The sequence below is a fragment of the Trachypithecus francoisi genome, unplaced genomic scaffold, assembly GCF_009764315.1.
Source record: "Trachypithecus francoisi isolate TF-2019V2 unplaced genomic scaffold, Tfra_2.0 Lachesis_group21, whole genome shotgun sequence".
Taxonomy (NCBI): domain Eukaryota; kingdom Metazoa; phylum Chordata; class Mammalia; order Primates; family Cercopithecidae; genus Trachypithecus; species Trachypithecus francoisi.
The window spans coordinates 45,905,602-45,925,291 of NW_022681467.1; the positions used below are offsets into that span (position 1 = coordinate 45,905,602).

A 19,690-nucleotide genomic window follows, 5' to 3' on the forward strand; every position below is an offset into this window, starting at 1 on the left:
TGGGGAACCTCACCAACAAAACCTCCATGGCAGCAGAAGCAGGCTGAGCCAGGAGCTGACCATGTGCTGACCGGGGCTGGGCATGTTCCCTGGCTGGGGCATGGCCGCTGTCTATCCTGGGCTCAGCACACAGTGGTCTCTTTCTGCTCAGCCAGGCCTCCTTTCAGAAACTTGAACTCATTAGGCTGCCTCCAGCCACAGGGCCTTTGCAAGTGCTGTTCCCTTTGTCTGGGATGCTCTTCCTTCTGTCTTTGGCCTGGTTAAACTGGGGCTTTCTTATTCTTCTGATTTGGGCTCAAACATCCCCTCTTCCAGGAAGCCCTCCCTGATGACACCCCCACCTAAGTCAGGTCACCTTGTTAACCTCTTTCTATCCCTTAACACAGTTATAATTATTTATTTGCTCTCAGTCCCCACAGGCCTCCCCACCCCATCTTCTGGGCTTAGGGCTCCCCAGGACGGAAGTTGAGAGGTCCAGGCCCATGAGTCAGCAGAGCTCTGCTTCCCCTCTTAGCACTTTCTTTGGGGCAGTTAGAGCCTGGCCTCCTCCAAGGGGACTCAATTCAGGAGTGCCTAGGTGGTGGGGAGGTGGCCAAGTCCTCTCCCTGCCCCCTACCCCAGCTGCCCAGCATCAGACAGCTTCTCTCCACCACTGTTGACACACTCACCTCGCCCCACCCCCACTCCACTGCCATCTTCTCCTGAAGAAGCCAGAGGGAGCTTTTCATAATCTAAATCTGACCCCCAACGGCCATGCTCCACACCCTTCCATGGCTCCCTGTTACTCTCTGAATAAAGCCCAGCCCCTCAGCTGGCCTCCACGCCCTCCATGGCCTGACCTGGCCTCTTCCCCTTCATGCCCCAGCAGCCCCCAGCTCCCAGCAGCTCCCTGCCCCCAGGTCTTCATGCTTGCTGTCCCACCAAATGGATGAAAGCCACCCGTTGACTCCCTCACCTCCTTCAAGCCCAGACCTCACCTTCCTAGCGAGGCCTTCCCTGACAGTGCTTCTTAAAATTCCAGCCTCCCCACTACCCTTTCCCCTGCTTTCCTCCTTTATTTCTCCCTATAATCCCAGCCTCTGGGAACAGGCCACAGAGTTTATGGATTGATCTTGTTTCTTGTCCGTCTCCCTGACTAGAATGTCAGTTCCCCATGGGCAGGTGCCATTGTTGCTCCTCTTCCTTACTGTGTCCCAAGGAAGCAGTGAGCGAGGCCTGTGTGGCTGTGGGGTCAGACGGGCTTGGGCTCGAGTTCTGGCTCATCCACTGCCTGACTTTCTCCTCTTAGAGCCTCAGTTTTCTCATTAGAAAAATAGGGGGAAACATAGGGTTGGGATAAGAGCTGAGTAAACTCTTACGTGTAAAGCGTCTAGTGCCTACACGTGTCTAGAGGAAGAAAAAGAGCCGAAATGAAAACTCATCACTCATGATTTCGGGGAGATGAGTGACTGTGCTCAGGCCTGGCCACACCTTCGTGTTGTGACCTGGCCACTGAAAAGTGTGACCCACAGCCCTCCTAGGATCCTTCTGTTTTGTCTGTTTGCTTTTAAGTATTATTTGTTACATAAGCATTTTTTCCCTCTAGATTTTATTTTTAATTAAAAAATTCAAGCGAAATTAGTGCATGTAATATTCCACCTTTGTTTTAAAAAGGAGGTGGAAGATACATGTGTATGTTGTTAAACTGAGGAAAAATTCACATAACATGAAAGTAACCGTTTAAATGAACCATTAATTAGCCATTTTAAAGTGAACAATTCAGTGGCATTTAGTCCATTCATAATGTGGTACAACCATCACCTCTATCTAGTTTCAAAACATTTTGTCCTCTCCCCTCCCCTCCCCTCCCCTCCCCTCCCTCCCCTCCCTCCCCTCCCTCCCCTCCCCTCCTCTCTCCTCTCCTCCCCTCGCCTTCCCTTCCCTTTCCTTCTTTTTTTTTTTTTTCAGTCTCATTCTGTTGCCCAGGCTGGAGTACAGTGGTGTGATCTCAGCTTAGGGCAGCCTCAACCTCCCCAGGCTCATGTGATCCTCCCACCTCAGCCTCCCAGATAGCTGGGACTAAAGGTACATGCTGCCACACCCAGCTAATTTTTTGTATTTTTTGTAGAGATGGAGTTTTGTCATGTTGCCCAGGCTGGTCTCAAACTCCTGGGCTCAAGTGATCTGCCTGCCTCAGCCTCCTGAAGTGCTGGGATTACAGGCATGAGCCACCGTCCTAGGACCCAAAACATTTCAATCACCCAAAGGAGACCATGTACCCATTAAACAGTCACTCCTCATTCCTGCCTCTCCCCAGTTCCTGGCAACTGTCAGTCTTCTTTCTGTCTCTATGGGTTTATCTATACTGGAGATTTCATATAAACAGTATCATACAATATATGATCTTTTGTGTCTAACTTCTTTCAATTAGCCTAATGTTTTTGAGGTTCTCCATGTTGTACCGTGCATCAGTTCATTTAAAAAATGTTTTTAATTTTAATTTTTTTGAGGTGGAGTCTCACTCTGTCGCCCAGGGTGGAGTGCAGTGGCATGATTTCGGCTCACTGCAACCTCCATCTCCCGGGATCAAGTGATTCTCCTGCCTCAGCCTCCTGAGTAGCTGGAATTACAGGCGTGTGCCACCATGTCCAGCTAAGTTTTGTGCTTTTAGTAGAGACGGGATTTCTCCATGTTGGCCAGGCTGGTCTCGAACTCCTGACCTCAGGTGATCACCCACCCTGACCTCCCAGAGTGCTGGGATTTCAGTTGTGAGCCACTGTGCCCCACCAGTACTTCATTTTTTAAAAAACAATCAAATACTGTTGTATGGATAGATCACATTTTGCATATCCATTCATTGACTGATGGACAGCTGGGTTCTTTCCACCTTTTGGCTACTGCGACTAGTGCTGCTATGGTAATTGGTAATTGACTTGTTTTGTGTGTGTGTGTGTGTGTGTGTGTGTGTGTGTGTGTGTATATTTTTTTTTTTGGAGAGAAAGTCTCGCTCTGTCACCCAGGCTGGAGTGCAGTGGCATGATCTCAGCTCCCTGCAACCTCCGCCTCCCAGGTTCAAGCGATTCTTGTGCCTCAGCTGTCTGAATAGCTGGGATTACAGACACGCGCCACCATGCCCAGCTCATTTTTGTATTTTTGGTAGAGGACTGGGTTTCACCACGTTGGCCAAGCTGATCTCAAGCTTCTGGCCACAAGTGATCAACCTGCTTTAGTCTCCCAAAGTGCTGGGATTACAGGTGTGAGCCACAGTGCCTGGCCTCGTGTGGTTATTCTTGAATAAAAAATACAAGATGCAGAAAAGGATGCCCACTGTGATTCTGATTTGTAAAAGGAATGACGGATAAAGAAATCCTTCGTCCAGGCAGACATGGTCTGTACGGGATTTTCATTCTTATAGAAAAATATGTAAGAATCTGTTCTCAACGGTCAACAAGGGAGAAAAAGAAGGCTTATGCAGAAAAGTAAAAATGAAAAAAGAAGACCATACACCAAACCACAACAGTGCACACACAATGGCTCCATGCAGGCATGTGAGACACACTAGACTGAGTGATTGTATGTGAAGATGTGAAAAAAACAGCAAGCAACAAAATCAACCCCAAAACTAGTCTCTCTAGGAAGGGCTGGGCAGGAGCCTGGCCAGATGGAGAAACTGAAGTTGGGAACAGGGGAGGGAACTCCTAGAGAGAGTGATCTCCAAAAACTGCTCTCCACCCCTGCTTTTTAACTCCCTCCCCAAATACCAGGTCCCATTGGAACCAAATTTCCTCAGTGTTTTGAAATCTCAGACCTGCAGGCAGGAGACAGACTCTTCCTCATGGAGGGTGCGATTGGATTTTTAAGTTCCTGTAGATTGAGTGCTTACTACCTACTAAGTGTTTCGCCTACCTTGTGGCCTGAGTCCTCTCCCAGTGCCTGAAGAAGAAGCTATTGTTCCCTCATTTATTTATTTTTATTGTTACTTTTTTTTTTTTTTTGAAATGGAGTCCTGCTCTGTTGCCCAGGCTGGAGTGCAGTGGCACGATCTCAGCTCACTGCAACCTCCGCCTCCCAGGTTCAAGCGATTCTCCTGCCTCAGCCTCCTGAGTAGCTACAATTACAGGTGCTCACCACCACGCCCGACTAATTTTGGCTTTTTGGCAGAGACAAGGTTTCACCATGTTGGTTAGGCTGGTCTCAAACTCCTGACCTCAAGTGATCTGCTCACCTCGGCCTCCCAAAGCACTGGGATTACAGGGGTGAGCCGCCACACTCAGCTGCTCCCTCATTTTTTGGTTCAGGAAAGCAAAGTTCAAAGAGGAGTAGATTTCTCTGCAGGGCGTGTGGCAGAGCCGGACTTGAACTCAGGGCGGAATCCTTAGCCATGGTGCCCTCTGCCACATGATTCAGCTTTCCTTCATCTCTACTCCCTAAGATGCCTGGCTCCAGCTGAAGATCCAGGGTTCCCAGGCCCCCCTCCTGGGGACGGGTCCTCCTTCAGCCTGACCTGAGCTCTGCCACTTCCACGGGCATGAACTGTAGCAACAGTTTGGGTCCCCGGGCCTCATTCTCTCCATCTGGAAAATGGGCACAGTATGTGCCTCTCTGCACAGTGAGGTCGTGAAGGATGGATGAGGCGACACACAAGGAGCATGAGCTTAGGGCCTGGCACCCAGGAGGCCACCCCGGTGGGCCCTGCTGGGTTTCCGATTTCCCCTGTGACACCTCCTGGGGGCCGGATCCCCAGCGGGAGGAAGGGTGAGGCCTGCAGTGCCTGGTTCTGGCACAATGCAGAGCATTGAGCTCATGCCAGCCTTGGCTGGGGTTTGGACAAATACAATAATCTGGGCAGGACTCACACAAAGACCCGGGGTCTGGGGAAGGCAAGGGGCGTCAGGTTACCCCGGTGGGCTGCAGCCACACAGGTGGCTTGGCGGGTGTATTTTCTTTTCCCTAAAGATTATCATTAACCCTCACTGAGGCCTTGGCAGGCAGGTTTCATTACAGGAAAAACTGAGGTATAGGGGTGTGCAGGCCTGATGGGACGCGCTGTCACTGTGATAGGAACAACATTAGCAATAATAACAGCTGTCCTTCGGGACTGGTTCCCAAGGTCTAGGCCCTAGGTGAATAATAAGCCTTTTCTCGATCCTTTCTGCAGCCCGAGAGGAAAGCCCCATGTTATCCCAATTTCATAGATGGGCAAACTGAGGCTTGAAGACACTCTGCAGCCTCCAAGGGCTGTTCTCTTCATTCCTCCAACAGAGTGGGAATGAGACAGTGCAGAGTCTGGAAGGTCTGGGCAGAAGGAAGAGCCAGAGCAAAGGCCTGGAGTTTGGAGGGCGCTGTCGGGGGTGGCGGGGCATGGGGGCGGTGTCCCATGGCGGGGTTTCGTCTCAGCTCTGCCATGTCTTGGCTGCGTGACCTCTGGCACCCTACTGGGCCTCTTTGATCCCAGACTACCTGTAGAATGGGTGTGTGAGAAGAAAACCTTCTGGAGCAGGGTGTTGAGGAGAGAACAGTGTCTGGCACATCATAATAATAATGCTGAATAGATGCTATTTTCATTTCTAACCACTTCCTCCAGGAAGCCCATCCTGACCTACTCTGGCTCCCGAGGTCACCTGGACTTGCCTCATCACAGCCCTTGCCACAGTGTGAGAAACTGCCTCATCCACATACCAATTTCTCACCCCCACCCAGACCCTCTGATTGGAACTCCCTTGAGGGCTGTGTCCCCAGAGCCCAGCAAGAGTCCTGAGGGGGTAGGTGCTGGTGAACAGGGCCACTGAGCCCCTGCTACTCACCAAGCCCTTCACACACGGGTCTTCATTTAATGTCTTTCTTCTCCTAAATAGAACCTTGGCTTTGCCAAGACCAGCATAGTTGCTGCTCAAGAAATATGTGAGGAAATTGTAGAGATGAACCAGCACTCGGGGAAGGGAGGCTTTCTGAGGACGGGGCCTTAGCAGGTGGAGCTCCTGGGATAATAAGAAAGATGCCCGGATGCGGTGGCTCACACCTGGAATCCCAGCACTTCGGGAGGCCAAGGCAGGCAGATCACTTGAGGCCAGGAGTTCAAGACTAGCCTGGCCAACATGATGAAACCCCGTCTCTACTAAAAATACAAAAAATTAGCTGGGCATGGTGGTGCGAGCCTGTAGTCCCAGCTTCTCGGGAGACTGAGGCTGGAGGATCAATGATTGAACCCGGGAGGTGGAGGTTGTAGTGAGCCGAGATCGCACCACTGCACTCCAGGCTGGGCAACAGAGTGAGACTCTGTCTCCAGAAAGAAAGACAACAATAATCAGTAGTCTTTACTCTGCTCCAGGTGCCAGGCTGAGTCTTCTCAGTTCCTCTCCCCAGCAGGTTAGTTCTATTATTGTTTCCATTTCACAGATGGGAAAATCAAGGCACAGGGAGGTGAGGTGGGTTATTCCAGGTCACACAGTCAGTGAGAGGAAGAGCCAGGATCAAAGCCAAGCCTGTTTGACTGAGGAGCCTGCCCTGAGACCTTAACCACACACCAAGCCCCCCCTAGAAGGAAGATGCCACTACTGGACACATTTTGCAGATGGAAACCAAGGCTCTGAGAGTCAGAATGGCCTGCCCATGTCTGGACACAGAAACTGAGGTTGAGCAGGAGATGCTCGAGGCGGGGTTCCTGTCTCCTAGGCCAGCACCCTGAAGGAGGGGTGGGAGACTGCCCCCCACCCCCCAAGCTGTCCCCTGCTTGTTGGAGTTTCTGGTCAATACCCTGGCCTCTGTTACCCAGCCCAGCACCCAAGACACTGCCTCTTCCGCCTGCCTGGAGTCTCGGGTCTCGGGTGCCTTCACAATCGGATTCTCTGTCTCCACAGCTGCTTTCCATTTGAGCTCTTTGTGCTGAAAATAAAAAAAATGAAAAGAAAACTTGGCACCGCCCCTCTGCTTTGTTTCCTGGGGAGGAAGGAGGATCCCAGCTACTTCTTTCCCTAATTCTGGGGCCCAGAGATACCCACAGCCTGCCCAAGGTCACACAGCAGGGTCAGAGCCAGGACCCTGGCCTTAGACTCCCCTTCCAGTGTTCTGGCCACTGCCTCTGCTATTCCTGGCTCTTCTTCTAGGCCCGTGAGGAGCAGACAAATTAGGATGAATGTTCCTGAACCCTACTACATGCTGGGCACTCTGCCACCTTGAGCTCACAAAACCCTCATGACAGCCCTGTGAGGTCCTGTCACCCCATTTAACCAACAAGGAAGCTGAGGCTCAGAGAGGGGAAGCGCCCAAGGTCACACAGCTGGGACGCGGCAGAGCTGGGGTTCCAGCTCCTGTTCCCATTGCTGGACAGCTGCCACATCTGGCACCCAATTTAGGACCCTGTGGGGAGGCCCAAGCACCGGGGGTGGCGGGGGTTCCTAGAGGGAAGTGGCAAGGCCAGGACACTGGAGCTGAGCCAGGTAGGAACAATGGGTCCTCAGAGACCGAGGTGGCAGGGCGGGGAGGCAGGGCGAGGTGGCGGGTGGGGCCCAGGAGACTTCATGCTCCCGCCTCCTACTCCTGCAACCTGTTTGGGACCTGGGGACACTCCAAGCACTTCAGCTCCTCAACCTGGACAGACCCATGGCTCCAGCAGGAGGCAGGGCCAGCCCTGTGTATAACGATAAATATAGTGGGCAATAATCAGATTTCATGCTTACCGAGTCCTACTACAGGCCAGGCACTGGGCTCACAACCAGCCTAGGAGGTGCAACTAGGATTAGTGGCTTTTTACAGATGCGGAAACGGAGGTCCAGGGAGGTACTTAGCACCTGCTGTGCCAGGACAAAGAGCTTTGGAAAGTGGGGCCAGCAGAGCGTGGGTACCCTGTTCCCAGAGGCAGGAAAGTTAAGGTAGACCAGACTCAGTGGGGCTCAGCGGGACACGGTGGAGAGTCAGTGCTCTCCGGGGGCAAGATGCATTAGAGGGAGCCCTTTTGGGTTTTCAGAATCTGAATATGGGGCAAGGGAAGCAGAGATGTGGGGAGCAGATGAAGCCTTCCTGGCACTGCTAGGAGGATTAAAGGACTTGATGGACACCCAGGGCTTGGAAATGTGCCTGGTAGAGAGTAGGTGCTCAGGGAACACCTCCTGTTTGCAGAAACAGCAACTCACACTTAGGGAGCCTGCTGTGCATCTGAACCCTGTGCCTGGGTGTTTCTGACCCCCTTCCAGCCCTCATCCCTCCTCTCTCTATTTTCTCCCCTGTCTCAGGTTCATTCCTATTTTTCCTCTTGCCCCAATTAGGCCATCTTCTATGACTGCAACAGTAAAAATATTAATTAAATCTTATAACATGGAGTCTAATGTGGGGCCGTTCCAGCATTCCAGGGCGGGCTCCCTGGGCTGTAGGTAGGCATCTCTTCACTTCTCTTTCTTCATGGGCCCCAGTGCCTGCTGTGGCTCAAGATATCACGTCCCACATGATCACATCCCAACCAGGAAGAGATGGACAGAAAAGGGGACTTTCTCCTTCAGGATCTCACTTTTTTTTTTTTTTTTGAGACACAGTATCGCTCTGTCACTCAAGCTGTAGTGCAATGGCACAATCTCGGCTCACTGCAACCTCCACCTCCTGGGTTCAAGTGATTCTCCTGCCTCAGCCTCCCATGTAGCTGGGATTACAGGCACGCCCCACCACGCCCAGCTACTTTTTTGTATTTTTAGCAGAGATGGGGTTTCACCATGTTGACCAGGCTGGTCTCAAACTCCTGACTTCAGGCGATACACCCACCTCAGCCTCCCAAAAGTGCTAGGATTACAGGCGTGAGCCACCACACCCGGCCAACAATTTTTCTTAGATGTCCCAGTGGATGTCCCCTGGTATCTCATGGAATGATGGGCTCACATGTCCACATTTGAACCAGAAAGGAATTCCTGTGGCTGACTCATGCCAATTAGGGTTCAGCCTGTCTGGCTGCTCCAAAGAGATGTGGGCTCCGAAGATGATGGGGGCACGGTTGGGATGGCCACCAGCTGGAGTCTCACTGACAGCCTCCTAAGTGACACAGTGGGCCTGGGTTTGCTCGGCCTTCTCTGGTTGGTCCTCTTGGCAGTGTCTGCCCCCAGGGTAACTGCCCCCTCCTTGAGCACAGCCTTCCCCAGCCTCTTGATGACAGCTTGCTGGTTTCGCTGGTTCTCCTCCTACCTCCCTGCCCGTTCCTCCTTGGGCCTCGAAAATGGCCCCTCTTCTGCCTTCATCTGGCCCTTGCTCCATGAGCTCAGGTGTGCGGGGTCCCTCATGCATTTACACAGGCTCTGTCAGTCTGTCCATGGGTGTCCCAGTGGCACACCCCACTGGGAGACATGGGTGTCTTTCCCAGCTCAGAAGACAGCACTGCCACCCACCCAGTGGGCCAGGGGTCAGATCTTAGAGTTGTTCTTCTCTCCTCTAACCTCCACATTCAATCAGCAAATTCCATTGGCTCTGCCTGTGGACTTAACCAGAACTCGACAAGTCTTCCCTCCTCTGTCTGGTCATTGCTCACCCACCTGGGCAGAATCTCCACCCTGGCCTCCCCACCCACCCCACACAACCCTCTACCCTCAGCCAGAGGGCTCCTGTTGGAACCCAAGTCAGATCACACCATTGCCTCACTCCAAACCCTGTTCCTACCTCCCTCAGAGAGAAAGATAGTCCCTGCTCCAGCCCCAAGGATGGCCCTGAATGGCCTTCCCCCTCCCCACCTCCCCTCCCCACTCCCCTGGCCGCAGTGACCTCCCTCCTCCTGCTAGAACACATGGAGCTTTGCCCTACATCTCCTGGGTGTTGTTTTTCTGGATCTTTCCATGATCGGCCCCATCCCCTCACTCGGGCCTGTGCGCCTCAGAGAGGCCTCCCAGACCACCCCTGAAAGTAGCCCTGCCCACCCCTACCACATCTGCCGAAGATCAGCTTCGACAAGCCGGGACTGTGTCTTATTCAGCACGGGGCCAGCACAGGGCAGTGCACAGAACACAGCGGCTGGCGCCGGGCTCCGTGGGTCCTCCCACAGATGCAGTCCGTGGGACGGTGTCTGGGTCCCAAGGTGACCCCCAGCCTGAAGTCACCGCCTTTCCCCTTCCAGGATCACTGCCTGGATGATGGTGGGTGTCCCAGTGGTGGGGAGAGCAGCTCTGAGCCTCCACTGTGCCCAGAGCAATGGGCACTGGAGCCTGGAGCCTTCATTCCCATATCACAGAACCTCCAGGAGTCTGGAAGGGGACAGTTGAGACGAACGGAATTTAGGAACTTTTGGTCCGTGCTCAATGTTCCCTCTGGGGACCTCTTGTCTGATGGTGGTTGTTTTTGTTTTCTCTTTTCCTGAGCTGTGGTACCTATTGTTCAAACAGAGGACCCCGAGCGCTGGCCTGCCTCACTCAGGCACAAGCACCCGAGCTGTCTGGCAAGGTGGAAATCCACCACGGCCAACTTCCCCTTGGGGATTCCACAGGAAGGACGTGGCCCCTCTAACCGAGGCGGATGTATGGTCTCTCCATAGATTCCGCCTGCATAATCCCACGGCCGCTTCAGGTGGGTCTCATGGGGCCACCCTGTGGCCTGCGTTCAGGGACCACACTGTAGCAACAGGGCTGCATTAAAGCAGGAATCGCACCCAGCAGACTCGGCCTGGGGGGATCCACCAGCCCACATCTTCCCCTCCCGACACAGCCACCTGGCAATTGGCTCTTCTCTCTCCAAAGCCGTGTTTGTTCTTTTTGCTGAGTGTGTGCAGCTGAATTCTCGTTGGTTACAGCGCCTGCGTGGTGGCTGCCCTGAATACAAAAAAGATCAAGGGGGTGCTGTCCTGGTAGGTATAAGGAGTGGAGGCCCCCCACCTTTACCACTTCTCCAGGTGACCCGGGGGCCAGTCCTTAGAATAGAGTCCTTTGGTCTCCATCCGGGAAAGTGAGGGGAGAGATGAGGGAGGGGGCATTTTGAGGACCAGAAATGGTGTGGCAGAAACAGCCAGCCTGGAGGAGGGGGTCTGGGCAGGCAGGACCCAAAGGCTGGAGCAGGAGGTGTCTGGTGAGGCTGTCTGGGGGACATGACTTCCCTGTCCCCTTCGTTCATTCTTCATCATTCATTCATCCATTCTACACATATTATGAAGCACCCACTGAGCTGGGGGTGACAATGATCCCTGCCTACAAGAAGCTCCCAGGCCGGTGGGGGACACGAACACCCTTCAAAATGTCAATTTGTGACTGTGACAAGTACAAGGTGATTTGCGGGTCAGTAAAGGGGGAAGGAGGTTGGTGTGGTTAGGGTGTTCGGGAAAACTTCCTAGAACCTGAGCTGGGAACTGAAGGGTGAGCAGAGGCCAAGTACATGAGAAAGGGAGGAACGAATATTCCAGCAAGTGGACACAGCACGTGCAAGGGACCTGCTGTGAAATGGAGCAGAGTCGGAGAGGCTCACAGGCTCACAGTTCCACGTGGCGGAAGCTCCGCAGTGAGGGGCAGGTGTGGAGAGGAAGGCGAGGTAGGGGCTGGACAGACTCCCAGTGAGAGCAGCCCAGTCTCTATGCCAAAGGCAGAGGGGTTCTTGGGAGGGTCTGAGTCAGCAGCACCAGCTTCTTCCTGAATACTCCAGGGCCTGGGGCCAGGGGTGGGCATCTGGATTTGATCGTCAGTGGGATAGAAGACAGGGTCACCTGGCACTTCTGCCCATCTCTGCCTTCCTCGTTTGGGTATAACAATCACTGTCTCTTTGTCTTTCATGATTTATCTCATTGAACCCCCACCCACAGACCAACCCCTGCAGGTGCCAGGGGTTGAACCCACTTGTCATATGGGGAAACTGAGTCTGTCAGATGTTCCCATGGCCCCACCCGCTTCCTTCTGCCCAGAGAAAAGAGGAACAGGGAAGTGATGCCCATGGTCAGCTGGGAAGAGTCTGGGCAGGGAATGGGGAGGGTAAGGCCCTCGGGGGCCTGTGTTCGGGATGGGCAGTGGCCCTGCTTCCGTTTAACCACAGCCCTGTGACATGCCCCAAAAGGGAAGCAGCAGCCGCCTGTCCTCACCCCTCTGTGCCCTAGGGAGGGGGCTGGGGATGCCCAGGGGTGGGGAGCAGGAGTCTGGGGAGGCCTCACCCTCCCACCCCAGGCCTCGAGTCTGGGTTCTTAGAGAACTCTGGGGTCAGCTGAACCCAGCTGGTGACCTCCATCAAGTCCCATGAAGACCTTGGCTTCCCGTTCTGTAAATGGAGGAGCAGTCTCTCTTGCGGAATGTTCTCAGATTAGCACACAGTGGGTCCTCGCTGAATGGCTAGCCAGCAGTTGTTGGTTGAATAAGCTAAAGGTATTTTTCTCCTTGAAAGGAGTAGCCAATTAGATAAGGAACCCGTGTATATGACATTCCACAAATATTTATTGAGCACCTATTATATTTCAGGCATTGTCCTGGTACTATGGAGCAATGAACAAACAAGACAAAAATGCCCCCATCACCTTTGGAGCCCACATCTCTTTGGAGCTGCCCTACATTTCCTGGTTTGTGGTAGACATTACTAATTGATCATCTTTCCTACTGAAACCAGAACTCTCTCCAACATGGTGCACCACTCAGGGACTGACATATGGTGGAGAACGGCCTGTCATTCCCAGGGAGGGGTGGCACATGGGAACTCAGAAGGTCTCAGTGAGAATCTTCTAGCTGATTTAAGCAGCTTCCTCTCAGTCTCTTTCAACAAATATTTACTGAGCACCTACTGTGTGTCCAGTACTTTGCCAGGCACTGGGGATACAGCAGTGACCAGGGTGGACATTGTCCTTACCCTTGTGGATCTGATGTTCTGGTGAGAAAGACAAACAAATAAGCAGACACTTCCAGACATGGATACGTACTACAAACACATGCCAGAGGCGTGGAGTGGAGGGTCACAGGGGAGGAGTCTGGGGTAGCTCGGGGTTGGGGGTTCTGGAGGGAGGGCATTTACTGAGATCTCACTGAGATGCAGCCACCAAAGGAAAATATGGGGGAAGGTGCCACAGGCAGCACAGCAAGGGCATAGGCCTGGAGCGGGGAATGAGGTTGATAGATTTAAGGGACAGGAAGGAACTAGTGTTGCTGGCGGGGTATAAGTTTTGGGGAAAGAAGCAGGAGAGGGTGGTGGAGACCAGGCTGGGGCCATACATCCAGGGCTCAGGGCCAGGGGTGAGCTCTGGATCACATCTCCAATGGGATGGGCAGTCACTGGAGGGTCAAAGCAGGGGAGAGACTCGGGCAGGATCCCATTTCAGATCCCTCTGGCTGTGTGAAGCAGGGACACCCGGCTGGAGATGGCCGCAGATGTCCAGGCGAGCGAGGATGGCAACTTGGACGGGGGTGATGCCAGCGAATGTGGGGAGAGATGGCCAGGCCTGGCGGGAGGCCCAGGGCTCTGCATTCCGTTTCATTTTTCCTTTTACACAATCCCCGCCCCCCACCCCGGGCACTCTGGGTCACTGGACTTTCCCTGGCACTGCTGGTGGGGCCCACAACCTGCTGGCGACCTGGCCTCTCCGGGTCCCAGCTGGTTCCCTGCCCTGCCTTGGACCCTTCCTCTCCAGGGACAGACCCAGCTCCAGTTCCTCTGTCACTGTTTCCCACCACCTCCTGCCCCAGCTCTGCCTGGGTCCTGCTGATCTCCTAACTCTGCCGCTGCACCAGCACCGCACCCCCCACTCCAGCCCGGCTGGCTGCCTGGGAGCCGGCAGATGCTTCCTCTGAGCTGCTTTTTCCAGATCAAGTTTGCCTCCAAGGAAGTGAGCCTGAGACTCCCAGCCAGTTGGGGGAGACAAGTTCGAAGGAAGTACCCCAAAGTAGCTTGCCAGAGGGCAGCCTCGCTCTTGGGCAGAGTTTTCCTCTGGTCCCATTTGTTGCTGGATGGAGCAGGCAGATCTACCTTCCCCACTGACTCAGGCCTTGGGTGCTCTGATGGACACTGTGGCTGGAGAGCTGTATTGAGCAGGGCTCTGAGACTGCATCTACAATACTAGGAAGGAAACTCATCATTGATTAGTAATGCCTGCTGTGGACCCAGGATGGAGGATAGGGGCCATGCTGGCCTCATCTGTGTGTCTGCAGCACCTAGTAGGTCCTCAGGTCTGCGCTCCCCTGTTGTGCCTCTAAATCTTCAAGTATAACAAATGCTGTTTGAAAATACCATGTGATGGTGGGCTGAGGTGGGAGGATTGCTTGAGGCCAGGAGTTCCAGACCAGCCTGGGCAACAGAGTGAGAATCCATCTCTAGAAAAAAAAAAAAAAATTACCTGAGTGTAGTGGTGCACGCCTCTAGTCCCAGTTACTTGAGAGGCTGAGGTGGGAGAATTGCTTCGGCCCAGGATATTGAGGCTGAAGTGGGCTATGATTGTGTCACTCCACTCCAGCCTGGGCAACAGGACAAGACCCCCCATCTCTCCTAAAAAAAAAAAAAAAAAAGGAGAAAAAGAGAAAATACCCCATGGCCTTGGTTTCCTTATCTGTGAAATGAGGATGATGATGACAAGCCCCCAAAGGGCTTCCCTTCCCCACGCCCAGGCAGTGACTGACACAGAGGCCTTGAGAGCTGCGTGTTCCAGAGTCATGCAGCTGGTACATGGCTGAGCTGGTGGGGTTTGAACCCTGGGCCCCTGAGTCAGGGAGATCAAGTGGAACAGTTGGGCTGGGGAGGGGAAGGTGCTGCCCAGAGCTCCCAGTGACCTTGGACCCCACTTCTCCTTTCTGCGCAGTGTACTCGGCACACAGGAAGCCTGGTGGGGCCTCCCTTGCCCATCCTGTCTGCAGCCGGGTGGACACGGGGTCCCGGCGTCACCCACCGCCACCCAGGCCTCCCCCTTCCTGTGTTGTGCAAGACGAAGTGTCCCCTGTGTGGAATGGGCAGGCGGCTCTGGCGATGGGTGGACGGAAGAATGGGGCCCTCTCAGGCGGGGTCACTGCCCGCGGTTACCGGTAGCAGGCCTGGCCTAGGCCTCCGCCCCTTCCTCCTCCTTCTCCTCCTCCTCTGTTTCCCCAAAGTTCAGGCAGCCTTAAGCAAGAGGCTGTGGGACCCAGGAAACTGGGGAGGCTGTCCAGCCACCACCTTGTCCCCACAAAGCAGGCCTAGGCTTGGGTGGTCATGGAGAGGTCCTAAACAACAACAACAAAACTATAATAATAATAATGAGAATAATAATGAGAATAGCTATTATAGTGGAGTGGCTTCTACATGCCAGGCGTGCTCTCATTTAACCACAAATACATAAAAAGCATCTCCTATGTGCCACACGTGATTCTCAGACCTTTACCTCATGTCCCATCGAATCCCCACCAACCCTTGTGAAACAGTTTTTTGTTTAATGATTCCTTTCTTCAGAGTAGGAAACTGAGGCTCTGAGAGATGAAGCTACTTGCCAAGGTCACGCAGCTCAGCCACATCCCACTGAACATCATCCTGTCCCCTGGGGTGAGTGCTGTTCTGGAAGCTGGGGGCTCAGAAGCTGTTGGTGCCCACCTGGGAGGTCGCCCTCGCAGCTGCTATCCAGAATCTGTTGCCCAAGGGCTTCCTCTGGCCACAAGAGTGTGGGAAATAAGTGAGAGACCCTTGCCAGTAGAGGTGGGGTCTGGTTGTGCCCCCACTGAGCTTCCTTGCTTCTGGCTCCGGGGACAGCGGGAAGGCACTTTCTGTGAGTTCTCCCAGAGGCCCCTGGGGGTTGGGCTCCTGCTGCCCACTGAGGAGACCTGCTCATCCACCTTCCTTGTGTCGCTTCCTCACTCCCTCCTAGTGTGTCTAGAATCACCTCCCAAATATCCCGTTTGCGCCCAAACCCTTATCTTGGGTTAGCTTCTGGGAACCGACCTCAGCCAGCAGCTCTAATGCTCAGGGCTTGAGAGCTTTGGAATCAGATGGACCTGAGTGTGAATCCCAGCCCTGCCACTTAACCTGAGTGTGAACTTGGGAGCCTGCCCCACCTCTCGGAACCTCAGTTCCTCTGTCTATGAAAAGGGAACTTACGTGCAGAAAACCAAGTGACTATGAGGGGGATGGGGCAGTGTGAGATGACAGGACCAGAGCACGTTCCTGGCTGCAGAGCCCACAAGTCACGCTGTGAGAGCTTTTGGGGGGTGGTATGGGGACAAGGGCGCAGAGGAAGAACCAGTTGCGAGTCCTCAGCCCTGTTTGACTGACGGGGGACGGGGATGAGTGGGAAAGAGGTACAGCGTTGTTCCACCTTCCCCAGCCATCACCCCTGAGATTCCAAATGCACATCGGGACCAACCCAGGGAGCCAGTGGATGTTCAGGGTAGGGCAAAGAACAGGTGCCAAGTGTGCTCCCCAGGGGGTGAGACTGGGTGGCCAGAAGAGCTGCATTGGTAGGACTTTCACCAGGTAGACAGAAGGCACCTCGTCCCTGCAGATCACAGCTTCCAGGGCCACCTGCCCACAGAATCCCTTCACCGATCTGTGCTCAACGCCGGGGTGTGGGGGACTGGGTGTCCTTCTTTTACCCCGGGTGGGGCCTCATGCTCGGAGGGAGCTCTCTCTACCCCCACCACACACCTGCGGTTTCCCTGCTACAGTGATGGCAATCCCAGCCACCTGGCTGCCCAGGCCCCCAACCGGCATTCTCTCTCTTGTTCCCATGGGCAGCCCATCAGCAAACTCATCCACATACCCAAGAGTCCACCTCACTACCCTGCCCTGCCCTGGTCCAGTTGGGATGGATGTTTGCAGTGGTCTCCTCATTGGTCTCCCTGCTTCCTCTCTTGACTTCCTAAGCCAGAGGAATTCTGTAAGAGCTCAGTTAGATCCTATCCCTTTTCTGCTCAGAACCCTCCATGGCTCCCAACTCATTCAGAGCAGAAGCCCACAGGGCCTGCAGGATCTACGCCCCAGCCCCGCCTAACCTTACTGCCTCTCTCTTTGCTGCTCACCCGCAGCCACGGTGGCCTCATCTCTGTGCCATAAACTCGCCAATTATCCTGCTGCTGCCTCAGGGACTTTGCACCCACTCTTCCCTCTGGAACAGAGGACACTCTCGCCAGCTCTGCCCATGGCGGACCCTTGTGTAGGGTCAGGCCTCTGCTCCAAAGTCACCCCTGGGACGCCTTCTCTGACCAGCCTCTCATTCCTATGGCCTCATGCTGTTTTTATTTCTTCCTAGGACTTAGCACGTATCCCAGAAATTAACCTGCTGGTTGATCCTGTTTCTTGTCTGTCTCTTTCCAGTGGAATGTCACCATCGCCCAGGTGGGGATTTTTGTGTGTTTTGTTCACTGCTGTACACCCAGCCCCCAGCACAGCGCCTGTCCAGGGCAAGTGCCCAGTAAACACTCGGGAACCAGAGCATGCATGCGTGGATAAATATTTCTTTGGCAGATGAGGGGGCTGAGGCTCAGAGAAGGCCCTGGGGGTCTCAGACTCACAGCCCAGTGCTCTTTCTGCTGACACACCCTGGTCTCTGGAGCAGTTTGTTGCCTGTTCAACAACAAAGAGGGCGTGCCTGGTTAGGGGTCCTGCGTGCGAATCGCAGTCCCTGCGTGTCTTGACTGGAGGTCACCACCCTCTCTGCTCCAGGGCCTGTAATTACCACTTACCCTGGTCAGTGGGTCCGAGAGATTCCCCATGTAGGCAGGGCTGTGGCCAGGGTACTCACCTGGCCCCCGGCAGGTCCCGTGGGCACTGTCTGGTCAGGCTTCGTGGCTGACATTCCAGGTACATTTCTAGCCCTGGGCTGCCACGGGCAAAGGGTGGGGAGAGGGTCGTGGGCTTCAGGCTGGACAAACCAGTCAGCCTTCCCAGCTGGGCCACCTGACCACCCACTTCCTGTGGGGCTCCTTGAGGCCTGGAGGGTGGAGGGGGCTTTGTTCAACCCCTACCCATGCCCTCTTCCCTTCTCTCCCTTGGCAGGTCCTCCCAGCACCTCCTGCAAACAGACCTCTGACCCAAGCCCTTCCTTCTGCCTCCACTGCCACCATTGCTGCTCATCTCTGCTGGCACAGAAGTCTCTTCCCTGGTCCTCCAGAAATTCCCTCTCCATACTCAGCGAGAGGGAGCTATTAAAACTGTGGGCCAGCCCACATCAGTCCCTGGCAAAGTCCTCTCTAAGGGATCCCGTTGCTTGGAGAATAAACCCTCGGATTCCTTCCTTGGCTCTCGGGGCCTCCTCTCTGACCTCCCTCTGTCTCCTCTCCCAGCCTTCCTCCTCACTTACCCTCCAGCCACGCTGGCTTCCTCCTTGCTCCTGAAATAGCCTGAGGCCCACACTGCCCCGGGCCCTTTGCACTGGCGGTTCCCTCTACCTGGAACACTTCTCCCAGCCTTCCACAGGGCTCCCTCCTGCAATTCCTTCGGGTGCCCACGTGGGAAGCCTTTCCTGACCGCCCCCCACTTCCTTCTGAGCACGGTAGGGTCTTTCTACCTAGTATATGAGGGCAGGGATTTTTGTCTGCTGTGTCCTCTGTGTGCCCCAGTGCCATCACAGTGTCTGGCAGATGGTAAGTGCTCGACACACATTGGCTGACTGCCTGAATGAACAACTCTATGAGCCGATGGCAGATAAGGACACTGAGGTCCTCTGGGGTAGGTGACCAGCCCAGGGCCACACAGCTGGTTTGAGATTAGGCCAGGAGAGGAGCCCGGGTTGGTCACATCCTGGAGCTGGCGTCTTGGAAACTGCATCAGGAGAATAACAAAGATGAGACGCAGGCTCTAACAAATGGATACCAGTGACTCTCGCCCCGCCAGCCCCAGCCCTGCGGCCTTGGGCCCTTCCAGGAGTCATGGTCTGCCTGCCTGGGGCATTCCAGGCTTCAGCCCAGGTCCTGCGCTTTCTATTTTGAGCTTCTTAGTCCTGAGGACTGTGTGTTCCCAGCAGGCGGCGCGGGCCAGAGGCTGAGCCTGGGTGTGGCTGTCACCCTATCTGGGGCCAGGGACCCAGATTCCCGGGCCCTTAACCTGTTGGCTGCTGAGGGCTCTGACATAAGCCCTGTTCCCTGCTTGATTGTCTCCCCTTCAAGCCCCTGCCCTGGTGTCTTCCAGGCATGGTATCAGCCCATCTCCCCTTGGATTATATCCCTATTTGGCCCCATTTGAATCCTGGCTCTGCCCCTTTCCAGCAATGTGACCTTGGGCAAGTCACTTCATCTCTCTGGGTCTCAGTTTCTTCATCTGGGAAATGGGAACAATAAGAGTACCTGTCTCTGGTCATGTGTGGTGACTCACGCCTGTCATCCCAGCACTTTGGGAAGCCGAGGTGAGAGAATTGCTTGAGACCAAGAGTTTGAGATCAGCCTGGGCAACATAGTGAGACCCCGGTCTGTACAAATTTTAAAAAGTTAGCTGGGCATGGTGGTGTGCGCTTGTAGTCCCAGCTATTCTGGAGGCTGAGGCGGGAGGATTGTTTGAGCCCAGGAGTTTGAGGCTACAGTGAGCTATGATTACGCCCCTGCACATTAGCCTGGGTGATAGAATTAGGCCCCATCTCTAAAAATAACAATACTAATAATAAATAAAAATGAAAACAAGTACCTGTCTTCTGGGGTTGCAGAGAAGATTCAATGTGATGAAATTGATGAGAGTGCCCTGCACAGAGCTGGAAACTCAGAAATCCTCAATAATGAGTTCCCCCACCATCAGCAGCTGGTTTAAATATAAAAACTGCCATGGCCTCTGGAGAAACGACAAGAATTGGAAGGAGCTTCCCTGCACTGGTCACCCTATACCCTACACCCTTACTTCCTCCCCTCAACTTGCC

General features: G+C 54.2%; 1 long non-coding RNA gene across 6 annotated transcripts in view; it reads left to right on the forward strand.

Moving 5' to 3' along the window:
• The window catches only part of LOC117068914, a 50,373-nt gene extending 30,905 nt beyond the window's left edge, over positions 1 to 19,468 (forward strand). For 5 of the 6 annotated variants that reach the window (XR_004431296.1, XR_004431294.1, XR_004431293.1 and 2 more), the window contains 2 exons: positions 17,099 to 17,184; positions 17,845 to 19,468. This is a non-coding gene — a long non-coding RNA (uncharacterized LOC117068914). Of the gene's footprint in view, positions 1 to 11,334; positions 11,458 to 12,368; positions 12,467 to 15,309; positions 15,400 to 17,098; positions 17,185 to 17,844 lie in introns of those variants that run through there. The other variant, XR_004431298.1, reaches the window with a different exon arrangement.
• Positions 19,469 to 19,690: the final 222 nt, after the last annotated feature.